Source organism: Micrasema longulum, unplaced genomic scaffold (assembly GCF_059751315.1).
Source record: "Micrasema longulum isolate JH-2025_06_02 unplaced genomic scaffold, ASM5975131v1 h1tg001294l, whole genome shotgun sequence".
NCBI classification, from domain to species: domain Eukaryota; kingdom Metazoa; phylum Arthropoda; class Insecta; order Trichoptera; family Brachycentridae; genus Micrasema; species Micrasema longulum.
This window is the reverse complement of record NW_028278481.1, coordinates 246,893-265,215: the sequence shown is the minus strand read 5'-3', so window position 1 is coordinate 265,215 and position 18,323 is coordinate 246,893. Positions and strand designations below refer to the sequence as shown.

Below are 18,323 nucleotides of genomic sequence, written 5' to 3'. Positions count from 1 at the left end.
GAAAATAAATCAAGTTATAAAGTGTTTTAATTCATATTGTCATTTGCACCCGTCTGGGTCCAGGTGGATAGAAAATATAGTTTTGTGTGCGAAATAGAACCAGAATCCTGAATAATTGTTCGGACTCCGTGGCTAGTACTAGATAAAAATCCTAACGAAGTAAAGGTTTGATTCCGGGGAAGATCGCCATGAAGTAGTGATTTAAAATATGGTTTTACACCGCAATATTTTACTGTTCCTAGACTGGCACCAGAAGCTTTAGAATGATCATACTTTCATGTAACAGATGATTAATATACGTTTTGTGTACCAAGGCAGTGCTCTATACACCACTAAGTGCGGATAGAGGGATTGCGGTATATGTATTTATTTATAAACCAAGAGTGCTCGTATAAAGGTACATCATCATCATTCCCTTTCCATACCGAATGGTGCATAGGGCACTAAATTGGCACTCCAATCACAGTGTATCTTGTTCATTTTTCGTTACATGAAGTTAAGATGACCAGTTTTTCGCTTCAGGTACCACTCTAGGTACTATGAAATATTCTAGTTAAAAAAAAGAGACAAAGGTACACAAAAGTTTATTTTCATTAATGATCATCATCATTCCATTTCTGCACTAATGAGTGCATAGAGCACTGCATTGGTACACCAATCGCACCATATCTTGATCATTTTTGTTACAAAAAGGTTAGATGATCTGTCCTACGGTTTGCGTGCCAGTCCAGGGACAATAAAATATTCTAGTGTAAAAACACATTATTTAATAAATATTTCATGTCAAACATGTCAGGAATCGAGCCCGAGACCTCTTGTGTGGTAGGCAAACGCGCCAACCACTACACCACGAGACCGACATTGATATTTATTATAGATAATAGTAGGTTACTAGTTATATTAATTTTGATGAAATATTTTTTTTAAATTAAAATATGTAAGGATCATAGAAATACAGTATTAGTATTGTTTTAAGTCCGACCGAAAAGTATTTTTTTGTCTTTATGATAATTTATTATAATCCAAAAACAGCTTGAGAATAGGTCGCAAACGGTAGGATAAACGAGTTGTTGTAGTAGAAGTGCTACAGATACAAGCATGAGCAGCACAAATTATCATTTTATATTATAATCCAATAACAGTTTGAGAATAGGTCGCAAACGGCAGGATAAACGAGTTGTTGTAGTAGAAGTGCTACGGATACGAGCATTAGCAGTACCAAGAATCATAATATATTATGATCCAATAGCAGTTTGAGAATAGGTCGCAAACGGCAGGATAAACGAGTTGTTGTAGTAGAAGTGCTACGGATACGAGCATTAGCAGTACCAAGAATCATAATATATTATGATCCAATAGCAGTTTGAGAATAGGTCGCAAACGGCAGGATAAACGACTGTTGTATTAGAAGTGCTACGGGTACGAGCATTAGCAGTACGAAGAACCATAATATATTATAATCCAATAGCAGTTTGAGAATAGGTCGCAAACGGCAGGATAAACGAGTTGTTGTAGTAGAAGTGCTACGGATACGAGCATTGGCAGTACCAAGAATCGTAATATATTATGATCCAATAGCAGTTTGAGAATAGGTCGCAAACGGCAGGATAAACGACTTGTTGTATTAGAAGTGCTACGGATACGAGCATTAGCAGTACCAAGAATCATAATATATTATAATCCAATAGCAGTTTGAGAATAGGTTGCAAACGGCAGGATAAACGAGTTGTTGTAGTAGAAGTGCTACGGATACGAGCATTAGCAGTACCAAGAATCATAATATATTATGATCCAATAGCAGTTTGAGAATAGGTCGCAAACGGCAGGATAAACGACTGTTGTATTAGAAGTGCTACGGGTACGAGCATTAGCAGTACGAAGAACCATAATATATTATAATCCAATAGCAGTTTGAGAATAGGTCGCAAACGGCAGGATAAACGAGTTGTTGTAGTAGAAGTGCTACGGATACGAGCATTGGCAGTACCAAGAATCGTAATATATTATGATCCAATAGCAGTTTGAGAATAGGTCGCAAACGGCAGGATAAACGACTTGTTGTATTAGAAGTGCTACGGGTACGAGCATTAGCAGTACGAAGAATCATAATATATTATAATCCAATAGCAGTTTGAGAATAGGTCGCAAACGGCAGGATAAACGAGTTGTTGTAGTAGAAGTGCTACGGATACGAGCATTAGCAGTACCAAGAATCATAATATATTATGATCCAATAGCAGTTTGAGAATAGGTCGCAAACGGCAGGATAAACGACTGTTGTATTAGAAGTGCTACGGGTACGAGCATTAGCAGTACGAAGAACCATAATATATTATAATCCAATAGCAGTTTGAGAATAGGTCGCAAACGGCAGGATAAACGAGTTGTTGTAGTAGAAGTGCTACGGATACGAGCATTAGCAGCACCAATTATCATAATATATTATAATCTAACAACAGTTTGAGAATAGGTCGCAAACGGCAGGATTAACGAGTTGTAGTAGAAGTGCTACAAATACGAGCTTTAGCCGCACCAAACTTACGAATAATGCTCCAAATTGGCTGCGTTTAAAACAAAGTGACGAATTAAAACTTCAAATCTCGATTTCATTTGGCAGTAACACTTTATTTACTTTTTTGCAAAAAAGGGGCTACTTAAAAACTCTTGTAAAATAATACCATACAATAGTTCTTGCTGGACTATTAAAAATACATTTAATTTGATTGAAATTCACGCAAATGGTCGTTTTCGTCAATTACAAAATTGCGTGTTTTTCTTTTTCCTTTTGAAGCGTTAAAATCAAACAAGAACGGTTAAAAGAAACCCGAATACATAAATACATCGCAAATTTGTATGACTTGCAGAATGTTTTATACTTCATGTAACTCGGCGTGAAATGTAGACGGCCGAATAAAAGTTTTCAATTATTCTGTCAAAAGAACCCCTTTTATTTTTTATACATAAATTAATGCGAGTTATCTTTGTTGGTTTTCCGTTCGTCAAAGGGCTACTTTGGCTTTTTGTTTGTAAATTTGCAATCAATAACCATTTTACCCGATCGAAGGTCTCGTGAAATTGGTATCGAGGCAATTTAAATGGAAATAAGTTCATGTTTTAAAGGGATAGACGTATCACATGGAACCTTAATATGTGTTCTGTAAATTATTACGTTTTAAACATCTAAAACCAATATCATTGGAAAAACATCCGTGATTGAGGCAAACACCGTTTCTTTTGTAGCTTTTTGCGATAAATTTTATTTATGATTCATTTTAATTCTGTTACCATAAATCTGTTAACCCGTTTATCATTAACAATTTAAAATTATTATTAATTTAATTGATTTCATTTTTTTTTGTAATTAAAATACTCCCAGCTTAAAAAAAAAGTTTTGTTCCAAGATTTACATAGGTCAACAATATTTTAGTTTGTCCAAATTTTAGTAGATAAAGACTGGATTGAACTCCCTGGGGAGCTGTTGATATTAACATATAACAACAGAGATGAAGAACATTTTAGAGAAGGTAGTATAGAATTCTAGACATCAAAATATTGTTGATAAATCCACCTGGTCTATGAAGAAGTATAACAATTGAAAAATAAAAATTTTACGTGTTGCCTAGTATGTAGGTGATATTATTTAATCAGATGAATCTCGCCCGCATAAATAAAGGTTTTAGCTCTTTAACTTCAAAAACAATAACTGATAAAAGAATTGAAGGAATAAAGATGTTCAAATACGGGCAGAATGGTGAATGTTACACAGTGTGTAAAGCGGCCACTTAAACCAGCCAGTGGTAGGTCATAAGCCCTGTAGATGTCTAGAATTCTATACAATGTTCTTCACCTTTGTTGTAATATGTTAATTTACATAGATATTTTTAAAAAGGGCATTTTCTGATAGTCAAATCGGAAACAAGTTGTAGTCGTGCGAGGTTCGAGCCTCGTGGCTTCCGATCCGAAATCCGCAACACTTTATAATATTTAATTATTTATATATCAACGGTTCAAAGAACCTTTTACAGTAAAAAGTTTTACAGAAATAATCACAGCGGTGAACAATTTATTTTGTAATATAAAATATGAAATATAACTATATAATTCAACTGAATAATTAAAACTAAACAAATTAGTATTTTTTTTTTTTAAACTGCAAAAAAGTAAAAAGAAACATACAAATATAAGATGACAAATAAAAGATAACAAATTGAAGTGAAAAAAACCTAATGTTCCAAATATAAATAAAACAAATTAAAATAAAGAATAATTTAACATAAACGTAAAGTGACCAGTATTTAGCTAGGTTATAATGAAAAAGAAAAATAATGCTACAATATGTTAGTAACGTTGGTCTTGGTGCAAAAATAAATGTACGTTATGTGGTATGATAAATTGAATGCTTTTGACAGTTATGAACAAACAAAGCTTTATTATAAACAATAATTGACACACCGCAAATTTGTTCTGTGTATTATCAAAATACCATTGTAAAGTTTTATAATTGACTTTACGTAAATTTCTCATCAGATTATATAAAAATAATGGAGGTTTATGCTTTCAAATCAAAATAAAAATGATTCAATTTCCACGATTCTGCATAAATAAGCAGACACTAATGCTCGTCACCCCTCGTAAAAATATTTCTCGGAAAAAATTCTGCCCCTCTGTTTTTTGCCGTTCGTTTTTATGCTTTGAGACAATATTATCTCTGCAGAGACGAACAAAGTAGCAAAGTTCAATTTATCTTTTAAGCAGCCACACTCTAACACCCACATATATCGAAAAAGCTTCTTAGAAGCGCCCCATCTGAGTGTATGGCAAATACGAGTAGACCCGCATAACCGCGACGTGCTTTCGCATAAGATGAAATATATACGAGTACCCAAGGGTTTCATATTCCCATTTAAAACCCTTAGTTTAAGAATTATAGTGAATTAATTGTTTTACTTTTTTTTACTTGTCAAATAATGACAAAGCTAATTTAAAGTTACCTGTGAAAGTTACCTATAAACTGAAATACCTATATAAAACATTACATTTATTTCCATGTACCTTTTAAATGTATATCAAAGAAAACCAAACGGCGGTACTACCAAGACAAATAGGAATGAGTTGAAAATGATGAATAGGAATGAGTGGAGCTATTGGAAAACTTAGACACTTACTTGAAAATAAATTATTAAATAATAAAGTTGACTATTTTCACCTACTCTCCAAAATTAGTCTTCATGTACCTATTCACGTGACAAGAAATAAGTATTTATTCCATCTGCCATTCTGTAGCACTAACTATGCACATCACTCTTTCCTTTATCGTTCTTGCTCTAACTAAAATGTTTTTTTTCATCTATTGGTATATTTTACAAGCCCCTTAATTTATTTAAAAATAAATTTAAAATTATTATTTCTGGCTGTGAGACGATCCAACTTACCATTTAATGATGCACACTCTTGAACACTTACTCCCACACTAATACACATAAACACACATCTACACTTACTCTCATACAAATACACATAAACACATCTTTTTGTTGTAACACAATTTAATAATATGTTTGATTTTTATTTAGAAACTTCGCTGGTCTGTCTTTAAACTGTATTTTGAAAAGAAAAATATTCTGTAAATCTTTAAAATAAATAAATAAAGAGATTCCGATTAGTCTGAAAAGGAAAACTTACAAATCATGTATACTTCCAGTGACAACATATGCATCAAAGATCATGGCCTTCATCCAAAGAAATGTAGATAAGCTCAATGCACACAGCAATCCATGGAAAGATCCATACTTGGTATAAGCCTAAGAGATAAAATGAGAAATGAGGAAATTAGGAACAGAACCAAAATAACGGATAATATGGATCACGTAGAAAGACTGCGTGGCAATAGGCTGGATAAGTTGCGAGACAAGACCCCACAAGATGGACCACTAAAGTTTTAAGATAGAGACCTTGGGAGAATAAGCGAGGCGTTGAAAGATCTCAAAAAAGATGGTCTGACGACATAGCCAGGGAGTAAAAATTGGCTGCAAGTAGCAACCGACCAAGAAAAATGGAAGAATATGGAAGAGGCCTATATCCAGCAGTGGAGAACAAAAGGCTGAAGAAGAAGAAAAATACCTTTTAAATGTACCCGTCACACTAAATTATTTTACTGCACCGATTAAACACAAATGCAGCAAAAAATTCGTGCATTCATAGAAAATGCGACTTAAATAATAATTTTATTGGAACCAATGCAAGTGATGATGATGTGTGAGTAGTGATGAGTAAATACAATGTTATTTTTCATTTTATTTAAAATCTACAATGGTTAATAAGTACAAACATTTTATTTATGGTTTTCCGAATTTTATTCTTGTATACTCTAACTTTATTTATGACACATTACGTATATTGTTAATTATTGTAATTTTGAAATCATTTTTAGTCTAATTTTACGTATCTATTATATTATAATGGTATTTTTGTATACATGACTGTAGATTTCAATAAATAAACAAAAAAAAAACATTAAAATAAAAATATACAAATGAAAAAACATATAATAAAACTAATAACTGATATCCACAAATACACAATATTATACTAAATGTTTAATTATATTGAATTTAATCATCACATTTTACCATTAGATTGTCCGTTATCACATTATTTTGAAGTAGGTACTTTTTAAAATCCAAAACGATTATGCTGCCCACATAAGCAAAAAAAAAACAAAAATCACAGAACCAATTAAAAATGAGATAATGTTTTACAAGGTATTTCAAATTATTTGATATAAACAAAAGCCGTAAAAAAAAAATTTACTACTACAAACGGTATAATGTTTTTAAACTTTTTAAAGCAATAACAAAGTATCTAGAGATAAGAAAAAAACATAATGTTAATATGGAACATGCATATTTTATGCTCAGAAACAATAAATAATAGACCTACTGTGTTTTTACTTATGATTATTTACATTTTTTTTAATTTGCGTATCGTTGATAAATACTAATCAATATTGTATTTTTCAATTTGACTTCTGCAAAAAACTGCCATTTTGCTTATAAGGGCATTAAAACTCAATCGTCTAAACTGACTTGTTGGAAAACCGCGGGGAATATTTACTGCATTTAAAAATTACTATGGCCAACGATCATTACCAGTTGTTAAATACCCTAGAATCTCCAATTATCTTACTTAGGGATATAATTAGCATTAATTATTGTAACAACGCTGCTTAATAATACCCGTAAGAGAGCACCTATTTAATAAAATAATGAATAAGTGAATCTTTTAAATATTCATTTTTTATTTAACTGTTTATAAAAAATATATTGTGGCATGCATTAGAAATTATGCGATTGTTTTTATTATAAATACGGATTCAAATCATGAATATAATCGAAAATAATTTTTACTATTTTTTAAATAATAATTCATTATCATCATTCCCTTTCCGCACTTCGTGGTAGATAGGGCTTTGCATTGGTACACCAAACGCAACGTATCTTGATCATTTTTGTTACATGAAGGTACGATAATCAGTCTAACGCTTCAGGTACTAGTCCAGGAACTATGAAATATTATAGTACAAAAACGCCCTTTTAAATAAATATTTTATTTCAACTATGTCGGGAATCGAACCCGAGACCTCTTTCGTGGTAGGCAAACGCGCTAGCCATTACACCACGAGGCCGACATCGATATTTAATTATGATGAGAGTAGGTTACTCGTTGCATTTATTTTTATGAAATTATTTTTCTGATTTGAAAATTGAATTGTAAAACAGTACAGTAATTACAATTGATAATTATTAAATTTATAAATATAGAATTTTACTGGTTCTTTTTCTTCTTTTTCCGGTGCCTTGTCGGGTCCTCCTGACGTTGGCGATCACGGCAGCGAAAACATTTCTGACATGTGCTATTATATATATGTTTAGCGGAATTAATTTGTTACCCACGATTCTGTACATTTGATGGGTTTATAATTACACGCTTTCATGTGGCGCTGAAATTGAAAATTGGCATAATATTATACCTTCGCAGGTGCGTAGGTTTTCATGGTAACCGTTATCAATATGTATCTTTTTGGGTGATCCCGTGTTTGTTGAATCTGTTTCTTTGATTCGTTCCAGGAATGAATCAAACTTACACGGGGTTATCCAAAAAATATACACATTGTTGTATCTACATGGAATAAGAACGGAATACGAATACCGAGGATAAATGATGGTATTAGAAAAAACTTAGAAATCTCCACCATCGGCAGAGTATTAGATATTGATGCCAAAATAAACTATACCTAAAAACCTACCTACCTACGAATAGCGTAATTCAAAACCATCTCTAAATCTTTCGAAAACAGATTTCAATTGTACTACTTGATACCACAAACTAGGCATTATTAATTGAGTTGGTGACGCATATTTAGAAATCTTACAATTCTTTATTTTAAGTTTTTTGCAAACATCTCAGTAACTCCTTCATAAAGATTAATAAGTTTGCTTCTAATTATCTCAAAAAAAGTGTGAAATACAATCGGAATCCTGGACGAATGATTAAAATCGATAACTTATATCAGATTTAAATTCTTAAAAAAAGGCTTTTTTTCAAATTATTTATCATTTGCCTTACTCTGCAAGAGGTCTGCACCTAAATCGCAAGGCCAATTATTTTCCCCTCATATAATTAATTAAGAAAGATGCTGATATAACATCATTATTTCCATTTAAGTGACAATTAATTTTGGTACAATTAACGTCACTAAAACACGGAAAAATAAAGGTAAAATAATAAGGATAATTCTGATTTACAGATCTTAAGTATAAACTTCTATTTTCCGAACCAAAATACTTTCTGTCTCGATTATAATATCTTTCGATCATTGGTGGTGATAAAAAATATTTTTTATGCTTTTTTACTAGACGTAGGCCTCGTTTTGTAGTGGCCAACGCGTTTGCCTACCATGCAAGAGGTCTCGGGTTCAATTCCCAACATGGATGACATGAAATATTTCTTTTAAAATGTGTTTTTACACTAGAATATTTCATAGTCCCTGGACTAGTACCTGAGGCGTTATACTGATCTGATCATCTTACCTTTATGATACAACAATGATCAAGATACACAGCGATTGGTGTAACAATGCAGTGCCTTATGCATTATTGGGTGCGGAAAGGGAATGAAGATGATGATAATGATTTTACTTGATGAAAAAGTTCGTTAAGTAAAAATCAGCAAATATATTGCCAATTTGCTATGAGCTGAAGTGGAATGAAGCCACAATCGTAAAATTAATCAAATCAAAATGAGCTTTTTATTCGGCGTCATAACTTATCTTGGCCATGTGCAAAGAGCTATTGGGGACTTATCTCTTTAAACATGTGTGCTCGATAGCACATTAAGTGGATCTCATATCAAACATAAGTAAGTAAGTAAGATGAATTTAACGCTACTTCATAGCTTTAAATTATCTAAAAATGAAATCGAGCCTTAAAAAAATGGTATAAAATACTATTTTAATTTTTTCGTTTTTTTTCAAATGAGTTTCATAAATGGTAACACGCTTTTTTTTTTCTATACAAATCTACTTTTATACATCTAGTAAATATTAAAACTGTAACTCTCTAAGAAAAGAGACTAACTCTTGTGCTTGAAAAGTAACTTCCACTGTTACATTTTTTAATTTTTTAGAGTTTTTAGAGTAGACATATTAAAACACGGATAGTTTCCCGATCGCTTGTCCTACAAAAGTAAAACTTTTAATACTCGTCTAACAGATCTGATATTCATTCAAAAACACAAGTATTACAATGGAAATATCTAAATTTTGCTGAAAACTAAATCTTAGACTATTCATGTAAGCCATTTTACCATTAAAAGATCATTCATTTCTTACATGTATTTTTTAAATTTTATTTTATAAACATTTACGGCAAAGTTGCATTTTACAACTCTTATTTGGTTTAATCGTTTAAAAAAAACAAACATTATTTTAAACTCTAGATTTAGAAAATAAATATTCCTTAATTATATAACACGCTTTGTAGATGTTTAAAACAATTTCAAATAAAATGTAAACGTCAAATTTAATAACAAAATATTTTAATGGATTTATAATAACCATAAAATCATAAAGTACTGTTTCATATATCAATTACACTAAAGGTTTAACTACCAGTCACCATCTTTGAAAAAATTCAATTGGTTTGATCTATAAGAACAATGTCCTTCACTAAATATATCCCATACATGGAAATAACTATTGCCGAGTTCCTGGAATCTATTTAATACAGCATTACAAGTATACACTATCCGTAAATTGTTGCTATAAAACGGTGATACCTGTCTGGTAGTTATTCCAGGCACCCTGAAGTTGATGAGAGAAAACAGTTATGGGCAATCCCATATTGAATTTACAATTTTGAATACATTAAAAAATTTATTTTCCAAAGGGTTTTTTTAAAAATCTTTCCAGAGAATCTTAATGACAGTTGTAGTAAGGAGCCCGTATTGTAGAGTGATTTTTTTGTTCATATAATTATATTTTTATTCCAAAAAAAATAAATTAAAATGCTTTTTTTATCACCGAAAGCATAATAACCAATTGATAGTATCAGTTGATTTTAAAAGCGTTTAGCTTATTTTACAAACTTGTTTAAAAATGTAGTTAATCCGTGTGAAAAAATTCATAAATTTATTCGTGTTACATATTTTCGTTTATGAATATCTTTATGCCTCGTGAGGAAAATTGATTTTTTAGGAGACACCAGTGGAAAATGAACACCTTTAAAGATATTTAAATTCAGTGGAAAATTTATAACGCCGCACCTACACAATTCATCAGCACCGATTGTAATCGAAAAGGTTGACAGGAAAGTTTAAGCGAACATTTTGTGGTTCCTAGTTCAAATTAAGGGTCGCGATATCCGACTATTTATGACTCTTACTGTCTTAAGACTAAGAGATGCTTAAAAGTTTTGTGAACTTTGGAAAATTAATTATACCAAACTTAGCTGAATACGTTAAAGTAAAACGCATGAAATACTAGTTAACGCGAGGCATTCTTTTTCTCCATTTTTAAAGCTCTAATTTCCCTGATATATGACCAAATTTCACTATTTATTTTATGCTAAAAGTTTATATCAACTTGTCTGTTTAATTTGAATATTCGCATTGAGGGTTTTCCCGTTTTGAAAATACAATTTCACGTATTTTGAAAAAAAATTAAAATATCAAAATACAGAGTTGATTTGAAGTATAAAAAATATACAAAAACTAAAATAATGAAAATGGCACGTGTGACAAAATAAATGAACCAGCATCAAAGTTAGAAAGCGCATATCGGTGGCTTGGATCTGAAGGGCCAATGTCAGATTTTACATTTTCCTTACCAATATTTTGTAGAATATCGATGTCAATGGTTGCAATTAACGACAGTGCATATACAAAAAAGGAAGGATGTTGTTTTTTAGTGTTTAAAAAAAGTTTGTTTTTGAATGTTTACAAACAACATTCGCTTTTTATGGATCCCAATCTTCTCTTTTATTTCTTATAATTTTTTCCCAAGTATTTATTTTTACGGGATTTTTTGTAAAACTGAATTAATATTAACTGACATTTTATACATTTTTTTAAGTGCAACCCTGATGGTGAGATGAGCCAAATTTGACATTTGCAAAAATAATTCAATATTTGAATATGAATAATTTTAATTTTGGAATTCAATCATAAACAAGTACCGAGGTACCAACTTACCAATGAAAAGTATTTTTACAAGCTTATAGCAGCAAGCCAAAGTTTGGGCGAGACAACGTCTGTCGGGTTCGCTAGTGTATGCATATGTTTTTGAGTATGCTTAATTACTATTTTACATTTTTAACAGCATGATACCAACCAGGTAGTTTTTTTACACTTAAACTATATTTAAATACGGGAAGAGGGTGCCATTATAATACTCCCATATTCGTTTCTTGCATTTAGCTGTTGAGTCAATTTTAGTATTTCTTTTTTAAATTTTGAACCTGAAAAAATCTTGTTTCATCAAAAGATAAAAGTTTATGTTTTTGTCTGAATCAGAAAAAAATACACATACTTACTTTCTAAATCTAATAAAGCGTAATAAATAATAATCTTCTAAATATATTTAGCATGTTATTTATAATAATTGATGTTAAAGAGTGTACTATTAACATCATTAAATTTTATTTTTCATTTTATGGCGAGCATTATTTTACAAAATTAATTAAATACGAAGTGAGTCACCTAACAAAGAAAAACCTTAATTTAAATTGAACAAAATTAATAACATAGTTATTAAATCAATCAAAACGCCAGTGTGTTTTATTAGGAGTTAAATGCAAACACCAAAACCTTTTAGTCTTTGGGTAAAAAAGAGCAAAGTAGCGTCTATCTTAATAAATAAAAGTTTTCTTTTGTAGGCAGGCACTTATTTCAGAAAACTTCGCTCTAAGAAAATGACAAAGTTTAACGCCTATCTTGAGAAGTGATCTCAAGTAGCAAACATTGATTTCAGCGAAAAACTTTATTCTAGCTAATTGTTTCAAACAAAAATCATAACGTTTGATGTTTAAGATGTTTTGTTCAATTTAACCTCAAAGTTTTTTGAGCGTAGCGTGGGACAAAATTAACCGGTTTTTTTATGATTTAATGAACAATATTTAATCATATTTTATTGATGCAGATAATAAACAGCACGATTTTTTGTATAGCAGTATTATTCAAAAGATACGTGTTTTGAAGAGGGTTATTTTTTAAGAGAAATTATTGTTTCTTATATTAATTTAATTTTGATGATCATTAATAATTTGGCACTACAATATTTTTCTATTTTATCTGTCTGAACAGTATATTAGTCTTGGTATTGTGATGCAGCTGATTACAATTTTACATCTTCTTTGTAGTGATGGTATTGGTAGTCGTAGTATCTCAGTGGTCTCATGCATCTGACCTTTTAACATGGTCTCTTCAAAATTGCCTACTCCATCTCACAATGTCTTGTATATTAAAGGTTCTCCAAATCTCTTGATTATGTATCTTTGAAGGTTTTACGTATGATAGGTTGCAACACTTTCATTTCTGATGTTTTAAGTAAATGTTTCGTTCGAACAGTGTCTGCTTTTTCTTTGATTGTAAGTTCGTAAGTTGGCGGTCTCAGTGGTGTAGTGATCAAGACACTTGACTCCCGCACAGAAGGTTCCGGATTCGATTCCCGGTGAGAACACAAAAATATGATGTGATTTTTCTCAAGCCTGTGTGTTCTGTGTTGTAGTTTACTATTGTTATTGAGCCTCCTTACCGGCTGCGGTGCAAAAAAAAGTCCTCTCGGGTACATTAGTAACACTCGAAGCATTTACTTTGTGCCTAACCGTATCACTAAATTATTTTTTCAAAAAATATATTTTAGTAAAACAAATATTTACGTTCTTATGATTTACAGAAAAATTAAATTTTGATGGCCATTTTCAACGAGTTGTAAATAACTCACTATTATAAAATGGGAATCAAGTTGCGATAGAGTGGGATTCAAACCACGGACCTTTGAGCCGTGAGTCCGAGACACGAGCCACGGGACTACAATCCAATTCTACTTACGACTACCGACCATAAAACTACCTACCGACTTTTCCATGTCTACCGGTTTTGAGACTATTCATTTTCATAGATTTCAAACTAACTGACTTTCATAAAATGAGATTTAAGTTTTACTAGCGTAAAATTAGAAAGGTTAAACTATCTGCCTCGTAGTGTGATGGTCAGCGCGTAAGTCAAAAGGTCTCGGGTTTGATTTCCGGCAAGGTAGACACGAATTTTTTTTTTTAATTGTGTTTCTACATTTAAATATTTCATAGTCCCTGGACTAGCACCCGCAGCATGAGACTGGTCATGTTTACCTTTATGTAACAAAAAATATCAAGATACGCTGCGATCGGTGTACCAATACAGTGCCCTATAAACTAATAATTATAAATTAAAGAACCTCGTACATCTGATCCGACACTTTTGGCGTCCAATTTTATCCTCATTTTCTGTAACAGTTTGATTTTTTTTTCTTTTTTTAAATTTGTTGGTGTCTTCAATATTATGCTTTAAGCAACTCGTAAAAGTGTTTATCTTTGTGTAGCAAATTTATGGCGTGTATATCTCGTGTCAAAGCATGCGGGTTGGAACAATTCTCTAAGAAAGGGGATGAAAGGTGTCGGTGGCATTTCGCGTAACCACAAGTGGAAAACTCTGCCATTTTAAAATAATTGGGTCATCGGGTCTGACGGAAATAAACTTGAGTGTCACCCTTCTACTTGGCGTACTACCGATAGCAAATCGACTTTTCACAATTTATGTAATAAGCCGCTTCTGTAAACTTTAACGTGGTTACAAGAATTATATTTTTATAATTAAACCGATTTTTCTTTTTAAATAACTTATTATTGAAAACACGCATGTAAATATAATATATCATAATAATTTATTTACATAAGCTACAACAAAGACAGAGAACATTTTAAAGAAATAAATATACATATCAAAGTATTTAAGGCTTCCGACTTGCGACTCGTTATTGACTAGGTTAAGGGGCCACTAAACAAACTTCGCGTCATTCACCATTCTGCCTATGATTGCAAATCCATATTTTGAATATCTCTATATGTTGTTTTGTGAAGTTGAAAACCTAAAACCTTTATTTATGTGGGTGAGATTCATCCGACTTAATTATTTCACCTACTAGGTCAAAAATGAGCATATTTTTTTTAGTTTCTTAGTTTTCAGTATATTATTTTTTAAGAAAAAAAAATCTTTGCGTTTTTATAATTTGCCGACATATTTCAATCTTGAGGTTATTTTCAACATGTTGCAAATAACTCGTATTAGAAAATGGAAATTAAGTTGTGGTAGAGTGGGGAGTGAACCTCGTACCTTTGATCCATGAGTACATGACACTAGCCACGGGACCACAACCCGATTCGTATCAACATACTTAAGTAAGTATTTAAAACAAAACCGGCCAAATATTGTGGAACTACAGATTGTAAATTAGAGTTCGTCTCGAAATCTAGTCCGGCAAGGAATAGGCTGTAAGTGGTTATATGCAAATATTTTCTTAAATCTTTTTCTAAGTTATTAGTATACTAATTAATATTAGCAAATCGGCGTGAAACTGTAAAGGTATAATTTGAAACGGAATATGGCTAATTATTGTTCTTTGTAACAAACAAAAATATGTTTTACTCATAGACATAAGAAATACTTAATACAGAGGATTCTTTTGGTATGTACTTAATTTGAAAATATTTTTCCTTAATTAAATTCTAAAATATGAGTACAGAATCAACGGCTATTTTATGTTGAAAATCCTACAAAAGAATATCTATTGAAGATTAGTTGACCTCATGGTGTACTGGTTAGTACGTTTGCCTGCCATTCAAATAAAAAAATATTGTACAGGAAAAATCAATCCACTCCATTTTATTTTTTTGTGTTGTGTGGATTTTTACAATCTTGTGAATAAGACCTATAGGTAGATTGAATTGTCTTTCAATCGAAATGAACAGCGTCTTTTAAATTATCACATTACGACAACTAAAGGCGCAAAATAAGTGGTCATAATATTCGATATTAATTTGGTAGTAATTTCAAAATTTGAATACACAAATATAATGTCCAAAAGAAGAAAATACTATTAAGTCGTCTATTAGATGAAGCCAAATGAATAACTGAGGCCCGGAAGGCAGATTAACTGATTTTTTCCTATGCATGTTACATTTGAAATTATCTTGATCCAAGTGTGTAAATTAATAACTAACTTTCATTGAACATTGAGTATTATGGAGATTGTCTTTATGTCCACGAAAATACGCCCGCTGTAATATTTAAGACAACAAAATGATTGGCTCTACAGAACAACACAATTTCCACCAAAGTCAAAACAGTAATTTAAGAGGAAGTAAGTTTTACAAAATTAATGGAAGATTTTTCAGAGTTGCCGGCAAACTTGAAGAAAGTTGAATGCCGAAGTTTTCCACCCCATGGGTCTTGTATCGCGCTCATCAAAAACTAGCAATAAGCCCTCTCACCCTTTCGCAAAAGTGCTGATTTCGTAAAGAGTCAACAGCTCAAGTTCAGACTCTCCGGCCACGACAATGAATATTTTAATACAAAACAATGGCGAACTTTGAAATTTGGAATTCAACTTTTTCGCCCAGATTCAGTCCATGAATCGAAAAGTAGTCCAGCAGATTGATTAATGGTCTGCCGAATTAAATTAGTATTTCCGAAAATTCTGACTTGGAAACACCATAAACGGTTTTGTACTAATCCTTTAAAATGTCGTGCGATCATTCATCATTCCTTCATAGTTGATTTAATGAATCTTTTTTGTGTTGGTAAGATTCATTACACCCTATTTTGTTCGCTATTATTTAGAAAACCAGCTTTGAAATTATTCTGTATTTTTTCTTGTAAACAAATTTTTTTTTATATGAAAATAAAAACTTGTTGTTTTTGGTACTAGTTGTTGTTTTTGGTTAGTTGGTTAAATTTTTATTCAATATAATTGTCAATAACTTATTGAATGGTAAACTATTTCGATATTATTCTTATTATTATTCTTAATGGTGGGAATCAGTCCTATTCAAGTTACTGACGTCACTGCGACCTGTGAAAATCTGCTGTGATGGGTCCCTGTGAATAGTCCAACCAAGTCCAACCACACCAAATCCAAGTCCAGGTCTATAAAGAGTCTGGCTACTCTGTAAAAGACGACTTAATCTTCCCCTCCAAGCTTTTTAGCTACAAGGCTCTAAGGTAGAGGGCGAGCTTTTTAACATCCTCAGGTTAAACCAGTGGTGTCTCGAGGATGAGGCATCGTTTATGATTTAAAGCATCACATTCACACATAATGTGTATATGTGTTTTCTCATCTGCACTGCAGAACCTACATCTTGATGTTTCGGAAAGGTTCATTCGATCTGTAGTGCTCTGTAAGGGCTCTACTGATAACCCTTACTTGATTTCGGCTGAGCTTTATTAGGTCGAAGGCAAACCTTTGCGAGTACTCTTTTATCAGTTTTTTCGCATGGTGATGACTAGGTATTATTTTTCAAAGCATTCCGCTGCTTGCTGGTTCATGACCTAAACTCGTTACGAGGTTTTTGGGCCACCCATAGTAGGGCTCAGAGCTTATTGGGGCTGCCTTGGGCTCCCAGCCTTGCCAATTCATCAGCTGCTTCATTAACGTCGATGTTTTAGTGTCCAGGTACATAAATTAATGTCACGCTGTTACACTGACAGATACAGTTAAGCACTTGTCAGCACTTCAATAATTAACGAATTTTAATAAAGAAACTATTTCCATAAGTAAAATACAACTTTCAGATATTGCACTGCATAATAAACTCTAACTAACAGGGTGTTATTTTTTTTTCACATCCGATCTTACATGGAGCATGTAAACATCACCAGATGCCTATAGAAGACCCTATCGCCAGTCATCACTCTCGTCTCCTCTGACGTCAATCCGCGTCTTTTAATTCCGCCCAATAAAGCCGAAAGATCGTCATTGACGGCCTTCCAGGACAACGGGAGCCCGCGGGTGTAATGAAGAGCCAACTTGGGTTAAGACTTTTTTGAGTTAACCGCAGTACGTATAAAAGCCAAATACACTTTCCATTGTTATAATTTAAGATACTTAAACATTGTATCAATAATATTTTAACTATCTTTTAATGTTTGTAGATATGGCTGAATTTCACTCCCTAAGGAGTTTATATGATTTCAATTTATTACAAAAGAGAGACAAACCATTTTTAAAGAGGGAATATGGAAGTCTAGGCATTACAGGGTTTATGATTTATCATTGGCTGGTTCACGTGGCAAATTTACACACAGTGTAACATTTATAATTCTGCCTATGTTTATACATCTTATTTGGTCAACGCTGGAAAAAATACCTTGACTTTTATATTTCCATCTCAAAAATGTTTTCCCTCTTTGTTGCAGTAAATTTAAAACTTGTTCTGCTTTGTTTTATTGTGATTTATTAGAGGAAATATTTTTTTATGTTTATTTTACTACAAGAATCCTAATTTTCTTAGTTAAATAAGCTCTTTCAGGTATTTCTCATAGTACTTGTTCAATGAAGAATATTGATGACGGAAAATTGGGTACAAAAAAGTTTTCTTACACACGGTGAAAATAAGAGCAATTCATTACACGGCGAAATATTACGAAAATATATGAAAAAAATTCTTAAAATGATTTTATTATAATAAAAATGAAACACTTTGAATTACATAACAATTTTTTCCACATCAACC

General features: G+C 31.9%; 1 protein-coding gene across 1 annotated transcript in view; it reads right to left on the bottom strand.

The window, feature by feature from the left end:
• The window catches only part of LOC148276046 (uncharacterized), a gene marked incomplete at its 3' end in the record, with an annotated part of 99,526 nt that overhangs the window by 221 nt on the left and 80,982 nt on the right, over positions 1-18,323 (bottom strand). The window lies entirely within an intron of this gene.